Source organism: Hypomesus transpacificus, chromosome 9, assembly GCF_021917145.1.
Source record: "Hypomesus transpacificus isolate Combined female chromosome 9, fHypTra1, whole genome shotgun sequence".
Lineage (NCBI taxonomy): Eukaryota > Metazoa > Chordata > Actinopteri > Osmeriformes > Osmeridae > Hypomesus > Hypomesus transpacificus.
The window spans coordinates 14,341,968-14,363,228 of NC_061068.1; the positions used below are offsets into that span (position 1 = coordinate 14,341,968).

General features: G+C 42.1%; 1 pseudogene; it reads right to left on the reverse strand.

The window, feature by feature from the left end:
• LOC124471347 lies at nucleotides 1-21,056 on the reverse strand (annotated as a pseudogene).
• Nucleotides 21,057-21,261: the final 205 nt, after the last annotated feature.

The following is a 21,261-nucleotide window of genomic DNA, read 5'->3' on the forward strand; positions in this document are numbered from 1 at the left end:
CTTTCTTTTGTTGCTAATAACTGATGACAAGCCGCCAAACAGGACACATTTTCTCGCCTCCACCTCTGTTGTTAGAACCTCGATCTCAGTCTGTGAAATTTTTCTTTTTAGCATGTTTAGCCATTTTAATTCATACACATAAATGACCTCAGGAGCACATTTATAGTCCATCTGCATTTTCATTTATGGGGGGAAGCAAGGCGGGGTCAGTGGCTCGTTCACGTGCGGTCAATCTCACGTTGATTGAGATTCATAAAGGAAATGTGCGCAGAACCTGGCGTACGACCGGTTTTAAGCATGTGAATATTGCTGTACGTAGGTACTTTTCAAGTTTTGGCCATCTTCTGGTATGAAAGCTGAGCAATATTTTATACATGAGGCCCCAGAGCTTAAAAAAAAGAAGGTATTGGCGGGTATTATGATTGTAGTAGAGTTATCGGTAATAAAGTCACTACAGAAACAACCCAGTAACACTGGAGATCGAGGTTGACAACTATGCTACTTGGCCACAGGGAAAATGCAGCAATGCAGCGCAGAAGAACTTGGTATACCTCAGCCATCCATCAGCAGAACACATAACTATGCAAACAATATGCTCTCTGCAGACCCCACATCAACAATTCATACAGCTGCCTTTAAGCATATTCGCTATTTCTTTACAAGATCCATGTGCAAGAGACTGACAATTAGTTCAACATAAACTTATTTCATTAGTGACACAACCTACATCTGGACATGTTTATTTGATCATCAAAACTTCAGTTTTTCAAAAAATTTACATATCACAACAAAACACCTCGTTATACAATATTTCAATGATGAAATAATTGACTGAAATATATCCCCCTATTAGCCAATCACTGCTAGTAAGCTTGTTGACTTTATCCATAGCAACAAGGTCAACCTCATCCTTTGTTTTAGCTCAAGATTGCTCCTTATTGCCAAACAAAGTTGGTCTAAACTGCTTTGTGAATATGTTTTAGGAGGAATCTATTACCTTCCTGACATTGCTACGGTTTCTCTCCTATGTGTGTCCTCATGTGTTCAACCAGGCTACACTTCACTGCAGACTGTTTGTTACATTTTTGACACTGAAATGGTTTCTCTCCTGTGTGTCTCCTCACGTGTGCAGCTAGACTACTGCGTTGAGTAAATAGTTTGTTACATTGTTGACACTATAATGGTGTCTCTCCTGTGTGTCTCCTCACGTGTGCAGCTAGACTACTGCGTTGAGTAAATAGTTTGCTACATTCCTGACATTGATAAGGTTTCTCTCCAGTGTGTGTCCTTATGTGCTGAACAAAAATAGACTTCACAGCAAATTGTTTGTTACATTGTTGACACTGATATGGTTTCTCTCCTGTATGTCTCCTCATGTGTGCAACTAGACTACTACGTTGAGCAAACAGTTTGCTACATTCCTGACATTGAAAAGGTTTCTCTCCAGTGTGTGTCCTTGTGTGCGCAACAAAATTACCCTTCATAGCAAATTGTTTGTTACATTGTTGACACTGAAATGGTTTCTCTCCTGTGTGTATCTTCATGTGTGAAGCTAGAGTATCACTTCGAGCAAATCGTTTGTTACATTCCTGACATTGATAAGGCTTCTCTCCTGTGTGTGTCCTTATGTGCATAACCAGATGAGCCTTCTGACCAAACCGTTTGTTACATTGTTGACATTGATGTATTTTTTTTACTCTTCCTTTTTGACTCTTTGGCATATTTTCCCTTGGTGGAGCCTCATTGTCTTGTGTCCTGTTCAGAAGAAGCAGCTCTCCTCCATGTTCCTCCTTCTCCAAACTCTGAGCTGTAGGACATTCTGGAGCTACAACAGAGAGGGGCTGAGAGTCACTGCCTGGTTCTGGTGCTGCACAGTCTTGTCCACCAGGCTCTGCTTTGATTTGCTCCTCAGTTGTGTTGCTGGGTAAAGAGTCTCCTTCTCTGTTCTCTACTTTAACAGTTTGGTCAAGATGTGAACATTCAGAAAATCCTTCCTGATGAGAGTCATGTTTTTTACTGGGAGAAGTGAACACGGAGTCTGTAGTTTCAGACTGCAGTCCTTTGAGCTGCTCTTCCTCCTGATTGGTCCATAGCTCCTGTTCCTCTTTAATCTGTTGGGGTTCCGGGACAGAAAGCTGCTGCATATCTGGGGGAAAGAAGAGTAGGTTTGTGATCAACTTAGTCATTATGCAACCCAACATGTCTGACAGCTAAAACCAGACCAATTGTGGTGATCTTAGTATAATATGCTACACATCCAAGGCTTGAAATTGCGACCATTTTGGTTACACATGCTCCCAAAATTGTATCACAGCCAGAGACAGTGGCACAGAACAGTCACGTAATGTGACGAGATTGAATTAACCCATCCTGATGAGAAGTAGCGTTAGGCTTTCGGTGCTCTTTAATGCCTTAAGGGCTTCCCCGGTGTATGGAGAGGGATTGTGGACGAGGTAAGTATAGATGTCAGCAAACGTCAAATTTGGCAGGTTTTTACTAAACTTTAGTGGAGTAAGCAGTTCACTTGTCAGTAAATAAGGATCAAAACCAAGTTATCTTATAAAAATTGTTTTGCTTTTCGGCGGAGTTAAGGTGTGCTATTTTCGTTTGCGACATCATCCATTCTCACTGAGGAGACCAGAGGAGAGGCTTCGAAGCGGCTTATAGTCCGGTTTTAGAACAAAAAAGTGTCTTTGTCTTAAGATCTCTACTGACCGTGCAGCTAATTTTATGCTCAACACTTGAATGGGAGCTTATTACTTGAAAGAGGAATTATTTACTGTGTTACACTATCAGGGCATGAAAATACAGTGACTTGCTAAAGTAGGCAAATGGCTAGTAGAGCATAACATTTCCTAATAATTTCAGTTAATGAAACAGCTGCAAGACCCAGTGAAATGTTATAGGCTAGGCTAGCTAGCAAAATAATGCTAGCATCGCTAACAACATTACTAATTTAACTTTGGTAGTCTAACCAAGCTCTTTGTAAGTTTGTTTTGTATATGGTCGTGTGGACAATAAGACATGGACGCAGTCTCTTTTTATAACTTGTATTTTACCACTGCTCTTCTTGACATCGCCATTCCAACAGCCCTCACTGATTTCACGTAAGCTAATGTTTCAGCATCAAGACTACGGCAATTCCCGAGGGACAAAACACCCTTGTCCGTCGTCACATAGAAAGGTCTGCTACAGTAGGTTATCCTCAGGATTTGCGAGCTAGCTAAACTTACAATATATCTAAAATAATTTTGTGGACAAAACAATGGATTCTGCCACTAAATGAGTCACTTGGCTTTATTTATGAACATACTATCCACAACCGAAGAGTGTTACACAATGCTGTAAGATCGCCTATACTCGTGCATTGCTCTTGGAACCCAGAATTCCCTGCGGCAAGCTGAAAAGCTACTAAGTTAAGCGCATTAGCTTAGTTAAATAAGCATTGTTTGGAGTTCTATTGTTGTAGTGGTTCTGTTTTGATATGTGTAATGCTCTGGATAAGAGCGTCTGCTAAAAAATGATTAAATGTCTATAGCTTAGATAATTTGAGTGTTCACCCTGAATGGGAATGTTGTCTAGTTAGATCGCTATCCAAGCTGTCCGCTCAGCATGAATGTGCAATTGATCAATTGTGAGCAGTGGTCTGAACAACGGTGACGTTGTTAACTTGTAAAGTGCGGCTTGTATTCCAGTGCGGCTTGTTCTCCGATTTACAAACACAAATTGCACATTCGGAGGGGGTGCGGCTTGTACAAAGTGCGGCTTATTTTCCGTAAAATACAGTACATAAAGTTGAGAAATTTTTACACGCAACGCTCCGCTTGCCTTTCCACAATGCCCTACTTGAGCGTCAACGGCCGTTTTTTTTGCCTCGGATTCACGTCTTTCGCAGCACTCCGCAAGTAGTCCGGTAACTTTTCAACCCCAGCGTACTCCGTTGGTTAGCGACGTCAGCTGAATTGAAGTCTAAAGAATGTTCAACGTCTATAAAGTTCAACGTCTTTGGCGAACTATTTCTCTGCTAATCAACACAAGCCTACGAATGGTAACATATACAATGCGAATGGTAACCCAGATAGCACACATGTCGGGCCGACGTCGGCTTAAGATCGAAACGTTGTGTTCTATTCATAACGTCGGATAGGCATCGGCAAATGGTCGGATTTCTTCTCATCTCTGTGCTCTATTTCAAACGTCGCAGATACATCGGCTCATCACTGACTGTTTCAGGAAGAACGTTCCATTATGCTCATTCCGTGTTGTATTGCAAGCATATCTAGAGTCAGAGGCGTTCACTTTTTAAAACGGTAATTTATCTTCACAAAGAAGGAGCAGTCGTTGTTAGGTAAATAAATGAAAGTAGAAAAATATAAAAAAGTTTTGCGATAAGTAGCCTATGCCTCCAACAATGTGTAAAGTTACTGTAATGAGCTATGTTTGAGTGAACGTTATGGTACAGAGCTAGTGCAAAGGGACCCCAAACGGCTAGGCTAGTTCAACACTGGTCAGACATTTTACAAAAATGTAGCTACTAAGTAGAGCAGAGGTCGGCAACCTGCGGCTCTAGAGCCGCATGCGGCTCTTTAGCGCCGCCCTAGTGGCTCCCTGGAGCTTTAAAAAAAATATATGAAAAATTGAAAAATATTTTTGGTTTTAACCTCTTAAGGAGTAGCGTCACAGATGTGGTTTTTCGACAGCGAGCCCCACAGAGTACCGTCACACGTGTGATTCTGAACATTCCAACCTACTATTTTCCGATGGACAAAAACTATAGGTGCGTTCGACATGGACTGCGGCTGCATGAAACGACCGGCGAGAGTAGCCGCTTGCAGTCGGGGAGGAGTTGAAAACGGCTCTGTGAAGTCGGACATTACAGCTTCTCGTGGTTTGCTGCGTTGATGTCCGTCACGGCCGATTAAGCGCTGTTTGCTTACTTTACTCTATTTATAATTAAACGTAGTCTTTTCGTTAGTGAAGTAAAACGCTTTCTTCCATAACTGTTTTTTTCAATTCAACAGTTTGGTCCGGATTTGTGCATTGGCGAAACTGAAGGTGTCCGAATATTACAAAACACGAGTCAAAGTTGTCGTGTGTGAATCTGGCCAATCATGAAATAGCTGTGTCGTCACTTGAACCCGTGCAGTTGCTCTTAAGAAAATGCGCTCAGCTACACAGCCGGCAGTTCTCGAATCAATCTCACGGTACTTTGATGGCGACGTCACAGTGACGTATCCTCGGCGCCGTCTCAAGTCGGACAAAAAGTCTAACCAGAATTCACTGTTTCAAGTCAGCCGCCTGCAGCGCCGCATGAAGTCGGGTCATGTCGAACGCACCTTATATGACAAACGCAGCCTGACGTCACAACAATAAATATCTTACTTCCTGGTGGATAACGTTGATCGTGGCTGGCGATAGTAATCCTTAACAAGCCATTGAAGCCAACAGGATTTTCCATGTCATTTAACCACAAACACGTTTTATGATTATTATGATTATAACACGTTTCATGATTATGATCTTGTGAACTGAAAAACAAGACACTCTTGATGTCATTGCTGTTGATATTGTTAGCGAATAACGGTAATATTGTAGCCCAACAGTGTATCAAACTCGACTTACTCGTAGTGACTGAAATCGCTAGCTACTGCTGTACTGTAGCTACAATATCCAACTAATCGATTAAAGATTTTCTGGACTGCGTGACCTTTCTAGCTATCTGTCTGGACACAATAATTTCCCTTCGGGGGTTAATAAAGTACCTATCTATCTTATTGACTATGGAAACTTTATCATATGGCTTAAAATTTTACAATGAGGAAGCTAACAAGTAGAGCTAACACTAGCAGGAAGTAGCATGGCTACGAGTGTTATGCTAGGTAACAGAAGCTAGCCAGCTTTTTTTATGAATGCTCATTATGTATTTGTAGCCTATTTATAATTTTGATAGTAGGCTAATATAGCTAATATACCCAGCTAACACATTTACGTTGCCCTGACGTTGTCGCAACGTCACGCGATGACCAAACATACGTTGCCGCAACGTCTTTGGCGACGTTGCGGGACCGTGCATCTGTGGGGCGCCAGTAGGTTGCCGCAACGTCATCTTGTGACGTTGCCAGTCCGTAACCGCGACGTCGTGGCAACGTTAATTTTCCGACGTTGCCAGTCCGTAACCGCAACGTCGTGGCAACGTTATTTTCCGACGTTGCCAGTCCGTAACCGCAACCTCCTAGCAACGTAATTTTCTGACGTTGCCAGTCCGTAACCGCAACGTCGTCACAACGTTATTTTCCGACGTTGCCAGTCGGTAACCGCAACCTCCTAGCAACGTTGTTTTGGGACGTTGCCAATCCGTAACCGCGACGTCGTGGCAACGTTATTTTCCGACGTTGCCAGTCGGTAATGGCGACCTCCTAGCAACGTAATTTTGTGACGTTGCTAGTCCGTAACTGCAACGTCAACAATTTACTTAATTATGAAGTAACCTATATTTCATATGCAGACCTCTTTTGCCCAGAAGGCTACTTTTTTTGGTATAATAGATAGCCAACGTTAGGAGGAATATGTTTGTGTGATGTGTAGCCTGACTCAAGCTAAATCATAAACGAGGCAGCATTTCAGAATCAGAAAGTGTTTTAATCGCCATGAAAGTTTACACAGACAAGGAATTTACTTTGGCAGGAAGGTATATACATTCACCATATAGGAATCCTAAATATGTGGTCTACCTATACTAAAGGGGAGTCAGATGGCTGATCGGTTGGGGAATCAGGCTATTAAATCAGAAGGTTGCCAAATGATGTATCCTTGGGCAAGGCACTTCACCTTACTTTCCTCCAGGGAATATCCTGTAAACAAGAGTGTCTGCTAAAATGACAATGCACAAAGTATGCATGTAACATTTACAATAAAAACTAAAATGGCCAAAATATATACATATGTGATAAAAAGTGCCACTGCAAAACAAACACTGCAAAGAAAAAAACACTGCAAAACAAACACTGCAAAACAAAAGTGCCAAACAAAGTGCCAAACATGAATTAAAATCTTCTTCCAGTCCCCGCTATGAGTTCTGTCTGTTGGCCCTGACAAGGAAGCACAAAATAAGTTAGTGTTCGATTAACATAATCGCACGTGTGAAAAGGGGCTATACAAGTCATTAAAAAAATCACATCTAAAATAATATACGTCATCAATTAAAATATTATGTGATTCTAGATTTGTGTCATAGCCATGTGAAAGATTGGATATGGAAGTTGCAAACATGATTCATTCACCTGGCTCGTTTTGAATGGGCTGCCAGGGTGTGTTTGAGTGTTTACTCTATGCGGAGCTCCACAGCTTTCTCTCCCAGTCCCGTCTTCTAGTTCATCACAGCGTCTGGAATTAGAAGTCATGAACTTATTGTCAGCACCAATGTGAACGTTGAATGCATGTAAGCCATAGTTTGTGGGATCTCCAAACACTTACCGCTCTCTTTCGCAACTCCAGCACCTTAAGGCGCTCCTCAAGGTCTTGAAGTTCAGCCTGTGTTTGGGCCACCTGTAGGTCCATCACTGGCACCTCTTCAGTGTGTCTGCCCTGTGGTCGCCTGAACAGGAGAGCCTCCCGCTGGTTCTCTTCCAATGTCTCCATCTTCCGGAGCATAACCTGTAATGTGTCTGTAATTAAAGACAAGTAAAACAAGTTTACAAGAGTTTGCATGATTGGCATACACTGTGGTTCTTCTAGATTAGCTGTAACATTGATGTACATAACAAATGTTACCTTGATTGGTCTTTGCCCAAGATGGTACAGCTGAATGGGGTATACAAAGCATTAGTAAGACAACATTTGTTGTTTTGACAAATATGTTTCCCCCCACGATCAGAACAACTTAAGTATGTCTTACAATTAGGTATGCCTTACAATGGCAATGGTATGAGTATTTTTTTGAGTGTCTTATATTTGCACTTGCCTGGCTGCCAGCTGTTTTCCGGGGCGCCCTATGGGTTCTCCTCCACCAGACCAGAGTTGACACCTAGAGGTATGGCATCTGGTGATGCAAACGTTTTAAGTCATACTTTTGCTTCAAAGCATAGCCTTTAGGGTTGCCATGGCTCATACAATTATTGTCACTGTTATAAACGGTCATTCATTACTTTACCATAATTTCCAAGGGACACGTACTTGTGATGGTGGTCGGATCACCTGTACAGAAATGAAAGTGGAATGTAGTTTACGTACATAGTAGCCTAGTAGTATATTGATATTGAAGAAGCATCGCACATATGTGATCGTTCGAAAGCAGGGCCCCACAGCGTAGCGTCGCACATGTGTGATTCTGAACATTCCAACCAACTATTTTCCGATGGGCAGAAACTATATGATAAACACTACAGTATGGCTTCAAAATGTACAATTAGTAGGCTAACAAGTAGTAGCATTGGTACGAGTATTATCTTAGGTTGCTAGGTAACGGAAGCTAATTAAAGCTACATAGCTTCCGTTTTGGAAAAATAACTCACGTACTCTGGTGAAAGTGTCTGAAATATTTAGAACTCACGCATCTAAAGGTTAAAACGAATAAACTTATCCAAAAACAAATGTCATGTACAAATTGGAAGAATTAGTGACATGATACTTTTACAGACGCCATTGCTGTGCATGCCATGACCGACTGTGAACGTGATCAGCCACGCGCTAGCGTCTTTGAAAATTCAGGGCTAGCTAGCTAAATAAACTATTTTGGGACAAGGTTTTCTAACAGTTCTGAACGTTTATTTTCACTGATTCTTTTGAGGGTGATTTTTTAAGACGCTAAACTTTGATAACATGTATGCATTTTCAGTATTTCAAAAAAACTTTCTGGAGGGTTTAACCTAGCTAGCGAAATCCTAACGTAAACAATGTGAATCTGATATAACGCTATAAACAACTCAATTTCAAACCTATATGCCCCATCCAATTTCTAAAAATATGTTTATATATTTAAAACTATGTCTGTAAAGAAACTCACCTTTGAAGTAACTTATTTCCAGGTAAAATCCATTGTGTGAAAGACGGTAGGACCCCGGCAAAAACTGTTTAGGAAGCCCAGTTTCAGCTATGCGTTGAAATGGGCATGCGCAAAGTAGTTGCTCAGGGGCAGACTGAGGGGCAGGTTTGCTAAGGAAGAATTGTAATATTCTGTGATGACTTGTCTTTGAAAGTGAAACTCTTAAGAGTCGCTTACCTTTTGGTCACATTTAACAATTTTGTAGGCCTATTACAAAACTATTGGAGCACAAATTTGCATTGTGTGTCATACAGCTTTGGTGTGCTATAGCCTACAAATAATGTTTGCTTAATCATGTTACTCATCACACATTGATTGCTTTTGTACATGTTTATAGTAAAGAATGAAAGACTAAATTATATTCCACATTCTGTCTTTTTTAATTTACGATATGTGTCTGCATATGAGAACATTGATGACCAATGACCTGCTGGGGCTGAGCAGCACATGAATTACATGCAGTGTCTACATTTATATATATAAACCACTATATTGCACTCAAAATCCGTTGTCCTGCGACAAAAATAATGTAACCAGCCGACCAAGGGACGACGTCGCGGCAACGTTGTCCACGGGTCTAAAAATAAGGTAACCAGCCGACCAAGGTACAACGTCGCGGCAACGTTGTCCACGGGACCAAAATTAACGTAACCAGCCGACCAAGGTACAACGTCGCGGCAACGTTGTCCATGGGACCAAAAAATAACGTAACCAGCCGACCAAGGTACGACGTCGCGGCAACGTTGCCCACGGGTCTAAAAATAACGTAACCAGCCGACCAAGGTACGACGTCGTGGCAACGTTGCCCACGGACCTAAAGATGACGTTACCAGCTGACCAAGGTACGACGTCGCGGCAACGTTGTCCATGGGACCAAAAAATAACGTAACCAGCCGACCAAGGTACAACGTCGCGGCAACGTTGCCCACGGACCTAAAGATGACGTTACCAGCCGACCAAGGTACGACGTCGCGGCAACGTTGCCCACTGGTCTAAAAATAACGTAACCAGCCGACCAAGGTATGACGTCGTGGCAACGTTGCCCATGGGACCAACTGGCAACATTACCTTTATAACGTTGCTACGACGTTGCCACGACGTTGCCAGAAGGTAACGTCGCGGGTTACCAACTGAGCACTTACTGGCAACGTTGCCGCAACGTCATGTGTTAGCTGGGTAGACACTTAAGCATGTGTTGTCTTCATTATAAAGCTTATACAAGGCTTTAAATTTTTGCATACAGAATTGTTTTTTGTTTTTTTGGTCCAATATGGCTCTTTCAACATTTTGGGTTGCCAACCCCTGAACTAGAGCAAAATAAACATACACTATACATGTTATGTCAAAGTGTTGTATTGTAATAAGTCACCTAAGCCTACATACACATAGGCTTATACATTCTGGTTTAATAGTGATATGTCAGATTTTTTTCTTCTAATTTCAGCAATTAGATACTGTAACCATGGCAGTCAAGACAGTCAGAGGGCGGCGGAGACTAATGGAAGACGCAGAACTGTAGGCAAAGCTGTATATTTATGTTTCTCTGTTCCTTGATCTCTCTTTTCTGTGTTGGAGTTCTTGTAAGAGCTTGATGACATCAACATCCAGTCTGATAATAAAAGATTGTGAACTTGAATTGTGTCTCTTCAATACCCACACACAGAAAATCCAGGTTGAATCAAATAGCTAGCTACTGCTAATAGCCTATTCCCAGCTAACACATGACGTTGCGGCAACGTTGCCAGTAAGTGCTCAGTTGGTAACCCGCAACGTTACCTTCGGTCATTAGCAACGTTATAAAGGGAATGTTGCCAGTTGGTCCCATGGGCAACGTTGCCACGACGTCGTACCTTGGTCGGCTGGTTACGTTATTTTTAGACCAGTGGGCAACGTTGCCGCGACGTCGTACCTAGGTCCGCTGGTTACGTTATTTTTAGACCAGTGGGCAACGTTGCCGCGACGTCGTACCTTGGTCGGCTGGTAACGTCATTTTTAGGTCCGTGGGCAACGTTGCCGCGACGTCGTACCTTGGTCGGCTGGTTACGTTATTTTTTGGTCCCATGGACAACGTTGCCGCGACGTCGTACCTTGGTCGGCTGGTAACGTCATATTTAGGTCCGTGGGCAACGTTGCCGCGACGTTGTACCTTGGTCAGCTGGTTACGTTATTTTTTGGTCCCATGGACAACGTTGCCGCGACGTTGTACCTTGGTCGGCTGGTTACGTTATTTTTTGGTCCCATGGACAACGTTGCCGCGACGTTGTACCTTGGTCGGCTGGTTACGTTATTTTTTGGTCCCATGGACAACGTTGCCGCGACGTCGTACCTTGGTCGGCTGGTAACGTCATATTTAGGTCCGTGGGCAACGTTGCCGCGACGTTGTACCTTGGTCAGCTGGTTACGTTATTTTTTGGTCCCATGGACAACGTTGCCGCGACGTTGTACCTTGGTCGGCTGGTTACGTTATTTTTTGGTCCCATGGACAACGTTGCCGCGACGTTGTACCTTGGTCGGCTGGTTACGTTAATTTTGGTCCCGTGGACAACGTTGCCGCAACGTTGTACCTTGGTCGGCTCGTTACCTTATTTTTAGACCCGTGGACAACGTTGCTGCGACGTCGTCCCTTGGTCGGCTGGTTACCTTATTTTTGTCGCAGGACAACGGATCTTGGTGCAATATAGTGGTTTATATATATAAATGTAGACACTGCATGTAATTCATGTGCTGCTCAGCCCCAGCAGGTCATTGGTCATCAATGTTCTCATATGCAGACACATATCGTAAATTAAAAAAGACAGAATGTGGAATATAATTTCGTCTTTCATTCTTTACTATAAACATGTACAAAAGCAATCAATGTGTGATGAGTAACATGATTAAGCAAACATTATTTGTAGGCTATAGCACACCAAAGCTGTATGACACACAATGCAAATTTGTGCTCCAATAGTTTTGTAATACAAAATTGTTAAAAGTGACCAAAAGGTAAGCGACTCTTAAGAGTTTCACTTTCAAAGACAAGTCATCACAGAATATTACAATTCTTCATTAGCAAACCTGCCCCTCTGTCTGCCCCTGAGCAACAACTTTGCGCTTGCCCATTTCAACGCGTAGCTGAAACTGGGCTTCCTAAACAGTTTTTGCCAGGGTCCTACCGTCTTTCACACAATGGATTTTACCTGGAAATAAGTTACTTCAAAGGTGAGTTTCTTTACAGACATAGTTTTAAATATATAAACATATTTTTAGAAATTGGATGGGGCATATAGGTTTGAAATTGAGTTGTTTATAGCGTTATATCAGATTCACATTGTTTACGTTAGGATTTCGCTAGCTAGGTTAAACCCTCCAGAAAGTTATTTTGAAATACTGAAAATGCATACATGTTATCAAAGTTTAGCGTCTCAAAAATCACCCTCAAAAGAATCAGTGAAAATAAACGTTCAGAACTGTTAGAAAACCTTGTCCCAAAATAGTTTATTTAACCTAGCTAGCTAGCCCTGAATTTTCAAAGACGCTAGCGCGTGGCTGATCACGTTCACAGTCGGTCATGGCATGTACAGCAATGGCGTCTGTAAAAGTATCATGTCACTAATTCTTCCAATTTGTACATGACATTTGTTTTTGGATAAGTTTAGTCGTTTTAACCTTTAGATGCGTGAGTTCTTAATATTTCAGACACTTTCACCAGAGTACGCGAGTTATTTTTCCAAAACGGAAGCTATGTAGCTTTAATTAGCTTCCGTTACTTAGCAACCTAAGATAATACTAGTACCAATGCTACTACTTGCTAGTGTTACTTGTTAGCCTACTAATTGTACATTTTGAAGCCATACTGTAGTGTTTATCATATAGTTTCTGCCCATCGGAAAATAGTTGGTTGGAATGTTCAGAATCACACATGTGCGACGCTACGCTGTGGGGCCCTGCTTTCGAATGATCACATATGTGCGATGCTTCTTCAATATCAATATACTAATAGGCTACTATGTACTTAAACTACATTCCACTTTCATTTCTGTACAGGTGATCCGACCACCATCACAAGTACTGTGTCCCTTGGAAATTATGGTAAAGTAATGAATGACCGTTTATAACAGTGACAATAATTGTATGAGCCATGGCAACCCTAAAGGCTATGCTTTGAAGCAAAAGTATGACTTAAAACCTTTGCCTCACCAGATGCCATACCTCTAGGTGTCAACTCTGGTCTGGTGGAGGAGAACCCATAGGGCGCCCCGGAAAACAGCTGGCAGCCAGGCAAGTGCAAATATAAGACACTCAAAAAAATACTCATACCATTGCCATTGTAAGGCATACCTAATTGTAAGGCATACTTAAGTTGTTCTGATCGTGGGGGGAAACATATTTGTCAAAACAACAAATGTTGTCTTACTAATGCTTTGTATACCCCATTCAGCTGTACCATCTTGGGCAAAGACCAATCAAGGTAACATTTGTTATGTACATCAATGTTACAGCTAATCTAGAAGAACCACAGTGTATGCCAATCATGCAAACTCTTGTAAACTTGTTTTACTTCTCTTTAATTACAGACACATTACAGGTTATGCTCCGGAAGATGGAGACATTGGAAGAGAACCAGCGGGAGGCTCTCCTGTTCAGGCGACCACAGGGCAGACACACTGAAGAGGTGCCAGTGATGGACCTACAGGTGGCCCAAACACAGGCTGAACTTCAAGACCTTGAGGAGCGCCTTAAGGTGCTGGAGTTGCGAAAGAGAGTGGTAAGTGTTTGGAGATCCCACAAACTATGGCTTACACGCATTCAACGTTCACATTGGTGCTGACAATAAGTTCATGACTTCTAATTCCAGACGCTGTGATGAAGTAGAAGACGGGACTGGGAGAGAAAGCTGTGGAACTCCGCATAGAGGAAACACTCAAACACACCCCGGCAGCCCATTCAAAACCAGCCAGGTGAATGAATCATGTTTGCAACTTCCATATCCAATCTTTCACATGGCTATGACACAAATCTAGAATCACATAATATTTTAATTGATGACGTATATTATTTTAGATGTGATTTTTTTAATGACTTGTATAGCCCCTTTTCACACGTGCGATTATGTTAATCGAACACTAACTTATTTTGTGCTTCCTTGTCAGGGCCAACAGACAGGACTCATAGCGGGGACTGGAAGAAGATTTTAATTCATTTTTTGCACTTTGTTTGTTTGGCACTTTTGTTTTGCAGTGTTTGTTTTGCAGTGTTTTTTTCTTTGCAGTGTTTGTTTGCAGTGGCACTTTTTATCACGTATGTATATATTTTGGCCATTTTAGTTTTTATTGTAAATGTTACATGCATACTTTGTGCATTGTCATTTTAGCAGACGCTCTTATTTACAGTAAGTACAGGGATATTCCCTGGAGGAAAGTAAGGTGAAGTGCCTTGCCCAAGGACACATCATTTGGCAACCTTCTGATTTAACTGCCTGATTCCCCAACCGATCAGCCATCTGACTCCCCTTTAGTATAGGTAGACCACATATTTAGGATTCCTATATGGTAAATGTATATACCTTCCTGCCAAAGTAAATTCCTTGTCTGTGCAAACTTTCATGGCGATTAAAACACTTTCTGATTCTGAAATGCTGCCTCGTTTATGATTTAGCTTGAGTCAGGCTACACATCACACAAACATATTACTCCTAAGGTTGGCTATCTATTATACCAAAACAAGTAGCCTTCTGGGCAAATGAGGTCTGCATATGAAGGTTACTTCATAATTAAGTAAATTGTTGACGTCGCAGTTACGGACTAGCAACGTCACAAAATTACGTTGCTAGGAGGTCGCGGTTACGGACTGGCAACGTCACAAAACAACGTTGCTAGGAGGGGTCGCGGTTACCGACTGGCAACGTCGGAAAATAACGTTGCCACGACGTCGCGGTTACGGATTGGCAACGTCCCAAAACAACGTCGCTAGGAGGTTGCGGTTACCGACTGGCAACGTCGGAAAATAACGTTGCGACGACGTCGCGGTTACGGACTGGCAACGTCAGAAAATTACGTTGCTAGGAGGTTGCGGTTACGGACTGGCAACGTCGGAAAATAATGTTGCCACAACGTCGCGGTTACGGACTGGCAACGTCGGAAAATTAACGTTGCCACAACGTCGCAGTTACGGACTGGCAACGTCACAAGATTACGTTGCGGCAACCTACTGGCGCCCCACAGATGCACGGTCCCTCAACGTCGCCAAAGACGTTGCGGCAACGTATGTTTGGTCATCGCGTGATGTTGCGACAACGTCAGGGCAACGTAAATGTGTTAGCTGGGTTGTATGTTCATTTGCTAAGTGACATTTCAGATAGTGAAATATTTGCTGTCAGAGATCCGAACTAAATAAATACATGTAGAGTTAAGAGGAAATATCTGTAGAACGGCCGATTGGTACAGTTTTGATTCCTCGTCTGGAGGTCGGTTTCGATCAATTGTGGACGTCTCGGCGACGTTTTGCCAATGTGCAAACGATGTCCATACGACGTTGGCCCGTCGTATATTGTATACGTCGGCCCGACGTATGTGTGCTATCTGGGAACAAATAGATTGTAGAAAGACACACTGTGTTAAGTATTTTTTTCGGCAAGTAGCCGTGTAATAAGTAATGGATAATGTATAGAACGCCAGTCATTATCGGGAAAATAAGCCCCGAAAGGGCGAACAACACCTAGCTGTAGCTTCGTTCTGAAGGGGCTTATTTCCCGATGCCCTATTCACTTGAATGAGGCTTCCCAACGATCTGCGGTCAATTATTTTTCAATAACAGACCGTTGCTATGTTATACTGACCGCTGTCAAGAGAAGTGGCCTTTTGCCTCGGATTCACGTCTTTCGTAACAGTCTGCAAGTAGTCCGGTAACTTTTCAACCCCAGCATACTCCGTTGCTTAGCGACGTCAGCTGATTTGAAGCCTAAAGAATGTTCAAGGTCTATGAATTTCAACCTCTTTGGTGAACTATTTCTCTGCTGATCAACACTACGAATCGAGTCGATTTTCTGGTCGATATGCTCTTGGTCGACTTAGATTGTTTTAGTCGAGCTGCCATATGGCAGTGCGAGATCTGATTCCCGCTTGTGTCATCATTGCTGAATTAACGAAATGTTCAACAGAAATTGTAGATTATATTATTTAAGACAAATAAACCAACTCTAAAAATATATAATTTAAAAGAAAGGTGTTACTGTTTTCCCTTTCGTTGATCTGTGCTTTGTTTTGTTTTGGTATTTTGCACATGGTACGAGCACAAGTGGCTGCAGAACTACAAACTCTGCCATAGCCTTCTTTGTCTGTGTTATTAGTCAAAATGGCAAAGACATCTGTGTATGTGTAAGACATCTGTATGGCGTCATTTCATTAAAGTACATTTACATTTACAAAGTACCAGTTTATTTTTCATAGTTTGACGTAGAAAATGATGTAGCCTACCACCAGAAAAACGTAAGTTGGTCTAGCCCTACTTCACTCATGCTAACGCGCTGGGTTGAAAAAGGAATATGCCTATTAAAAGAATCACATCCAAATCAAATGACATCATCTTCTCCGGCCAAGACAAAATCTTTCTCTGTTGCAACGTTCCCCACTCAGCTTCTACGTAAGTTCGCATGCTGCAAGTTAGTGATACGCGCGCTCTGATGATTCGCATGCTAAACAAACAATATTTTTCATTTGTAGTACATTGTAAGAGATATTAAATGCCATCGGCATTCGGTTACAACAGGACTGGTGATACGAGTCTTATTATCAGTAGGCTATTAGCGGCTGAATCTGCAATATCCAGCAGCCACTGAGTCAGATCGCGAAAATGTTTGTGCGTTTCAAAGTTCGAGTAGTCGATTTTCAGACGTTTTAGTCGAGGTTTGGTCGACTAAAGAAAATCATAGTCGGGGACAGCCCTACTACGAATGGTAACATATAAATTGTAAAAATATTTTTTTTTGGCAAGTAGCCGTGTAATAAAAGGGATAATGTATAGAACGCCGTTGTCATTATCGGGAAAATAAGCCCCTTCATAGCAAAGCTACACCCCTCCGCTTCGCGTCAGGGTGCTGTTCGCCCTGTCCTGGAAGAAGAACGCTCAGGAAAGCACCTCTGAAACTTTAGAATCTGATTCTGATGAGTACTGGGAGAGGGGAGGATGGGTTGAGGAATGTTAGTTTGTTGTTTAATCTGCCCTACTCATTTAATGAAATGTGTATCAGTTCGGCGTTTGTGTATGTATAAGAGAGAAAGAGAAAGTGTCAGTGTTTCATTGAGAGTTGAGATTAAATAAACTGATTAAATATTGTAGATCGTAGTATTAATTTTCACATGCAGTCACACATTGTTGGTTAAAAACAAGAAAGTGGCTGGTAAAAACATTGAGTGGCTGGTAGATTTTGAAATCCACCGGCCACAGTGGCCGACTTGGGTTCATGTACTTACAAAATCGATCACTATTGACATACATATAGGTTGTCCTGTCTCGATCAAAATACAGCTTTTACACGGCATGAGGCAAGGAATCAGATACACTGACTAGATGTAGCATGATCTTGTCAACTAGGCTATACAGCACTTCGTACATTTTTCCAGTTACATTCGCTAGATTATGGCCACTACACATTTACTGTACGGCTAGCGAGTAACTGCCAACCAGCATTTCAACATTGAATGTCAATCGTGTGCCGGGTGAACTAGACTAGCTAGACTACTGGAGTATGCAGTTAGCACAGAAGAAAGTTACAAAAAACACACCAGGGACACCAATAACCTTGGCAACCCTGCGCCAGGTATATATTTTTTTGTTAACGTCTCTTTGATTGTACAGAGACGTATAAAACAAGACTGGGTGTGTAGACATATATCCCATACGTTTCTCCTCCATCTTGAAACCTAGAAAATGTTTACCATGACCAACGGTTGCTACAATACAAAAAACAAGAAACCAATCCGATTGGCCAACGCCAGCGTTTAACGCTCCTCATTTACATAAAGTTGAGAAAATCCAACTTGCAACGCTCCGCTCGCCTTCCCACAATGCCCTACGCGAGCGTTGACAAGCGTCACCGCCAGGTTTCATTAACAATTGGAAGCCGACGCCCTGCGCCGCCCACTCCGCTGTAGTGGACACGCACCGTAAGACGTTTGACCATCTGACTAGTCATGGGCAAATCCAGGCTTTTCGAAACGCTGAGACAATTGTAACATTAGAGTCGGGGTCTTTGAAACGCTCGAAACCTTTACTCAACAGCGACATCTGCTGGCAGCTAAGAGTATGGCAAAACCAACAGTCTTACAGCTAATTCTACAACGCCATCTTAAGGATACTTGTGGTTGAACGGAATAGGGGTTGTGCGGAGCGCTTGAACCGGAAAACAGATCGTTTTCGCTTCTCACTTCTGTACACATCTGCAGCGCTAGGTTATCCAAGTAACTTATATTGACAGGGAAGTTCAAGGATTTTGTAAGTTGTATTACTCTCTACATTAGGGTAAGTGTGACAGGAATAAAGTGATGAGCTCATATAACGTTATAATAGCCTAACGTTAGACCGTTTCCCAGGAGGTAGCACTAACACTAGCTCTACACATTAATTATAACGTTACAGTAGGCTACATAGCTACACAACTAGTGCTAAGTTATCAATGAAATATATGAATTCAGCAAATTAATTTAAGAAACTCATTTTAATTTAGTGTCATATCCATATCATTATTCTGGTTTCTATAGCTAGGACCTATTGTTCCTAGAAGGAATTACGTTTACTAGCCTACTACTAGGCCAAAAAAAACGTTCAAGTTAGCAGGTGTACAAGATTATGCTACGACAAAATTGACCTGTAAATAAATACTGTCACACTGGTAGTTGTTGCAGTTGATTGCCAAACACTGCATTCTTTGAGTCCACTTGGACTTCTACAGGTACAGTCTTCGTTTGACTGTTTTAATCGTCTGCGAGCAACAACAAAAAAGGCTACTCCCCAGGGTACTCGGGGCTCTGGAAGTCCGTTTGGCAATCCTGTGTACATGGGAAATTGTAATTAAGAGTAGCCCCTTTAAACACCGGCTATAGTAGGTGGCCTTTCCTACGCTGTGTTTACCTCAAAAGCGGCCGGCCAGAAGTAGTTACATCTGTTTTGTAAAACCGGAAGAATGTTGCGCATAACCCCTATTAATGCCGTCCTTTAATGCAGATGGCGTGGTATGGAATATGGGATCGGTGGCTTTCATCTAACAATACAAATAAGCCCAAATATGATTTTCTAACTGTTTGAGACGATAAACTCAGTGTAAAGTTGTTACATATATTTAAGCAATATGCCCCAAGAGGCCGTGGTTTACGCTGATTTTAGAACAGGTAAGGGGAGTAGTTAGGCACGACGCGAAGCGGAGTGCCGAAAACCACCTTACCTGTTCTAAAATCAGCGTAAACCACGGATTCGCAGGGCTTATTGCTTTTCTAAAACTGTTACTACAAATATTTGATATGGTTTCATCAATAAAAACAATTAGAAACAAAATAGTTTAATAATAAACCGTCATTCTTCCGCTACTACAAAGTATAGTTCCTACATAAATCGTTGCCACGCAACAGCCAGATGGACACCATTGCCGTCTTATTCAATTTGAAATATTCGATGCGCAATAATCCATAGTACCGTAGTTCCGTAGTACCAAGCTGTCCATCACTACATCTGACTATGCTTCCAATTGGTTGGCATCTTTCCATATTCCACAGCTGTGTCCCTTTGTCCGGTCCCAACACAAGCTCTTCTCCTGTCTGGCCCCCCAGCGGTGGAATCAACTCCCCACCTCCATCAGAGACACTGACTGTCTCCCCACCTTCAAGAAAAGGCTCAAGACAAACTTGTTCCGGAAATACAACGGCACCTAGGAATGATTTGCAGGACCTGATGCTCGTTTCCTCCAGGATCACAATGACTCTTACTTAGAGACTTGTTGCTTTTGTTGGTTAGCTGTAATTTGACTTAAAACTCTGTAGGCTACTCGCTGTGAAATATGCTTACAGTTGCTTGCTTTTTCTACAGGTAGGCCTACACTCTTGCACTTTTTAGAGGTTCATGATGTTTACTTGTAACTTGTTTAACTCAATGCTCTTATGGTTCTTCCCTTTGGCACTTATTTTTGGCTTTTCACAATGTAGGCTATGCTTCATGTTTGGCTACCCGCAATGTTTGGGGATATCTTGGTGTTATGATCAGTGACCTATGCACTTTAGTAAAGCTCTCTCTTGGAAGTCGCTTTGGGTAAAAAAAATGTCTGCTAAATGAATACATTCAAATGTAAATCCACATACTCACGCAGTATAAATGTGTATGTAATTAATTGTTTGTAAAAAGTTGTTATTCACTGTGCTCCTACATTTAGGAGCATCCTAAATGGGAAAAAGGTTAGCGTAAATCCATGAGCTAGATCTTTCTTTAGAATTTAGTTATTAGCTCTAATGTTCGTTCGGTTGGCTTAATGGGGCTATGGTATGCTAATCTGGTTCCATACTAGGGACACAGCTACTGCATTTAGGAACCACTCAAGAAACGGGTCTCATAACATAATTCTGTTTTTGTCTTTAATACCCTAATTTTGACACGACACCTGGGTATGGCCCTGCTAGACCAAATATAGGCTACAATTAAAGATATAATTAATATAGATACAACATATTATAATCAACTGTAGTTATTAATCGAACCTGTTCGATGAAGCTTGATCTCAGGTTGAGTAACAATGTCCAACAAGTGTTGCAGTCGCGTGTTCTCCTCCTCTGAACGAGAAATTTGCTGTTCGAACTCGGCAAACGATTTTTCAGCGGACGCGATTATCTCCAAAACTGCCATTCTCAACCGCTCCGTGAGAAAGTCCCTGAACACATCCAGTTTAGACATTTTCGTGGTGAAAAACTCGGAAACTTTAGCTGGAGGAAGTTTAGTTTCTGCTCGGTCTTTCTAGCCGGATGGAAACAAGTCTAGCTGTTCCGGTGATTCACTGGCTTCTTCGAATTTACCAGACCCCCACCCCTCGCCCCGAGTCAACGGCCCCGGTGGATGTAACTATCTCCCCCAATTATTTTTGTTCGAACCTGGCTCATACCACTAGCTTTTTCATTTAGGGTGATTTCAGGTAATGTGGGACATCAGGTAAAGTGGGACAGTTTTGCATTTTGATGATTTAATATGGGCAAAACCGACATCCAATC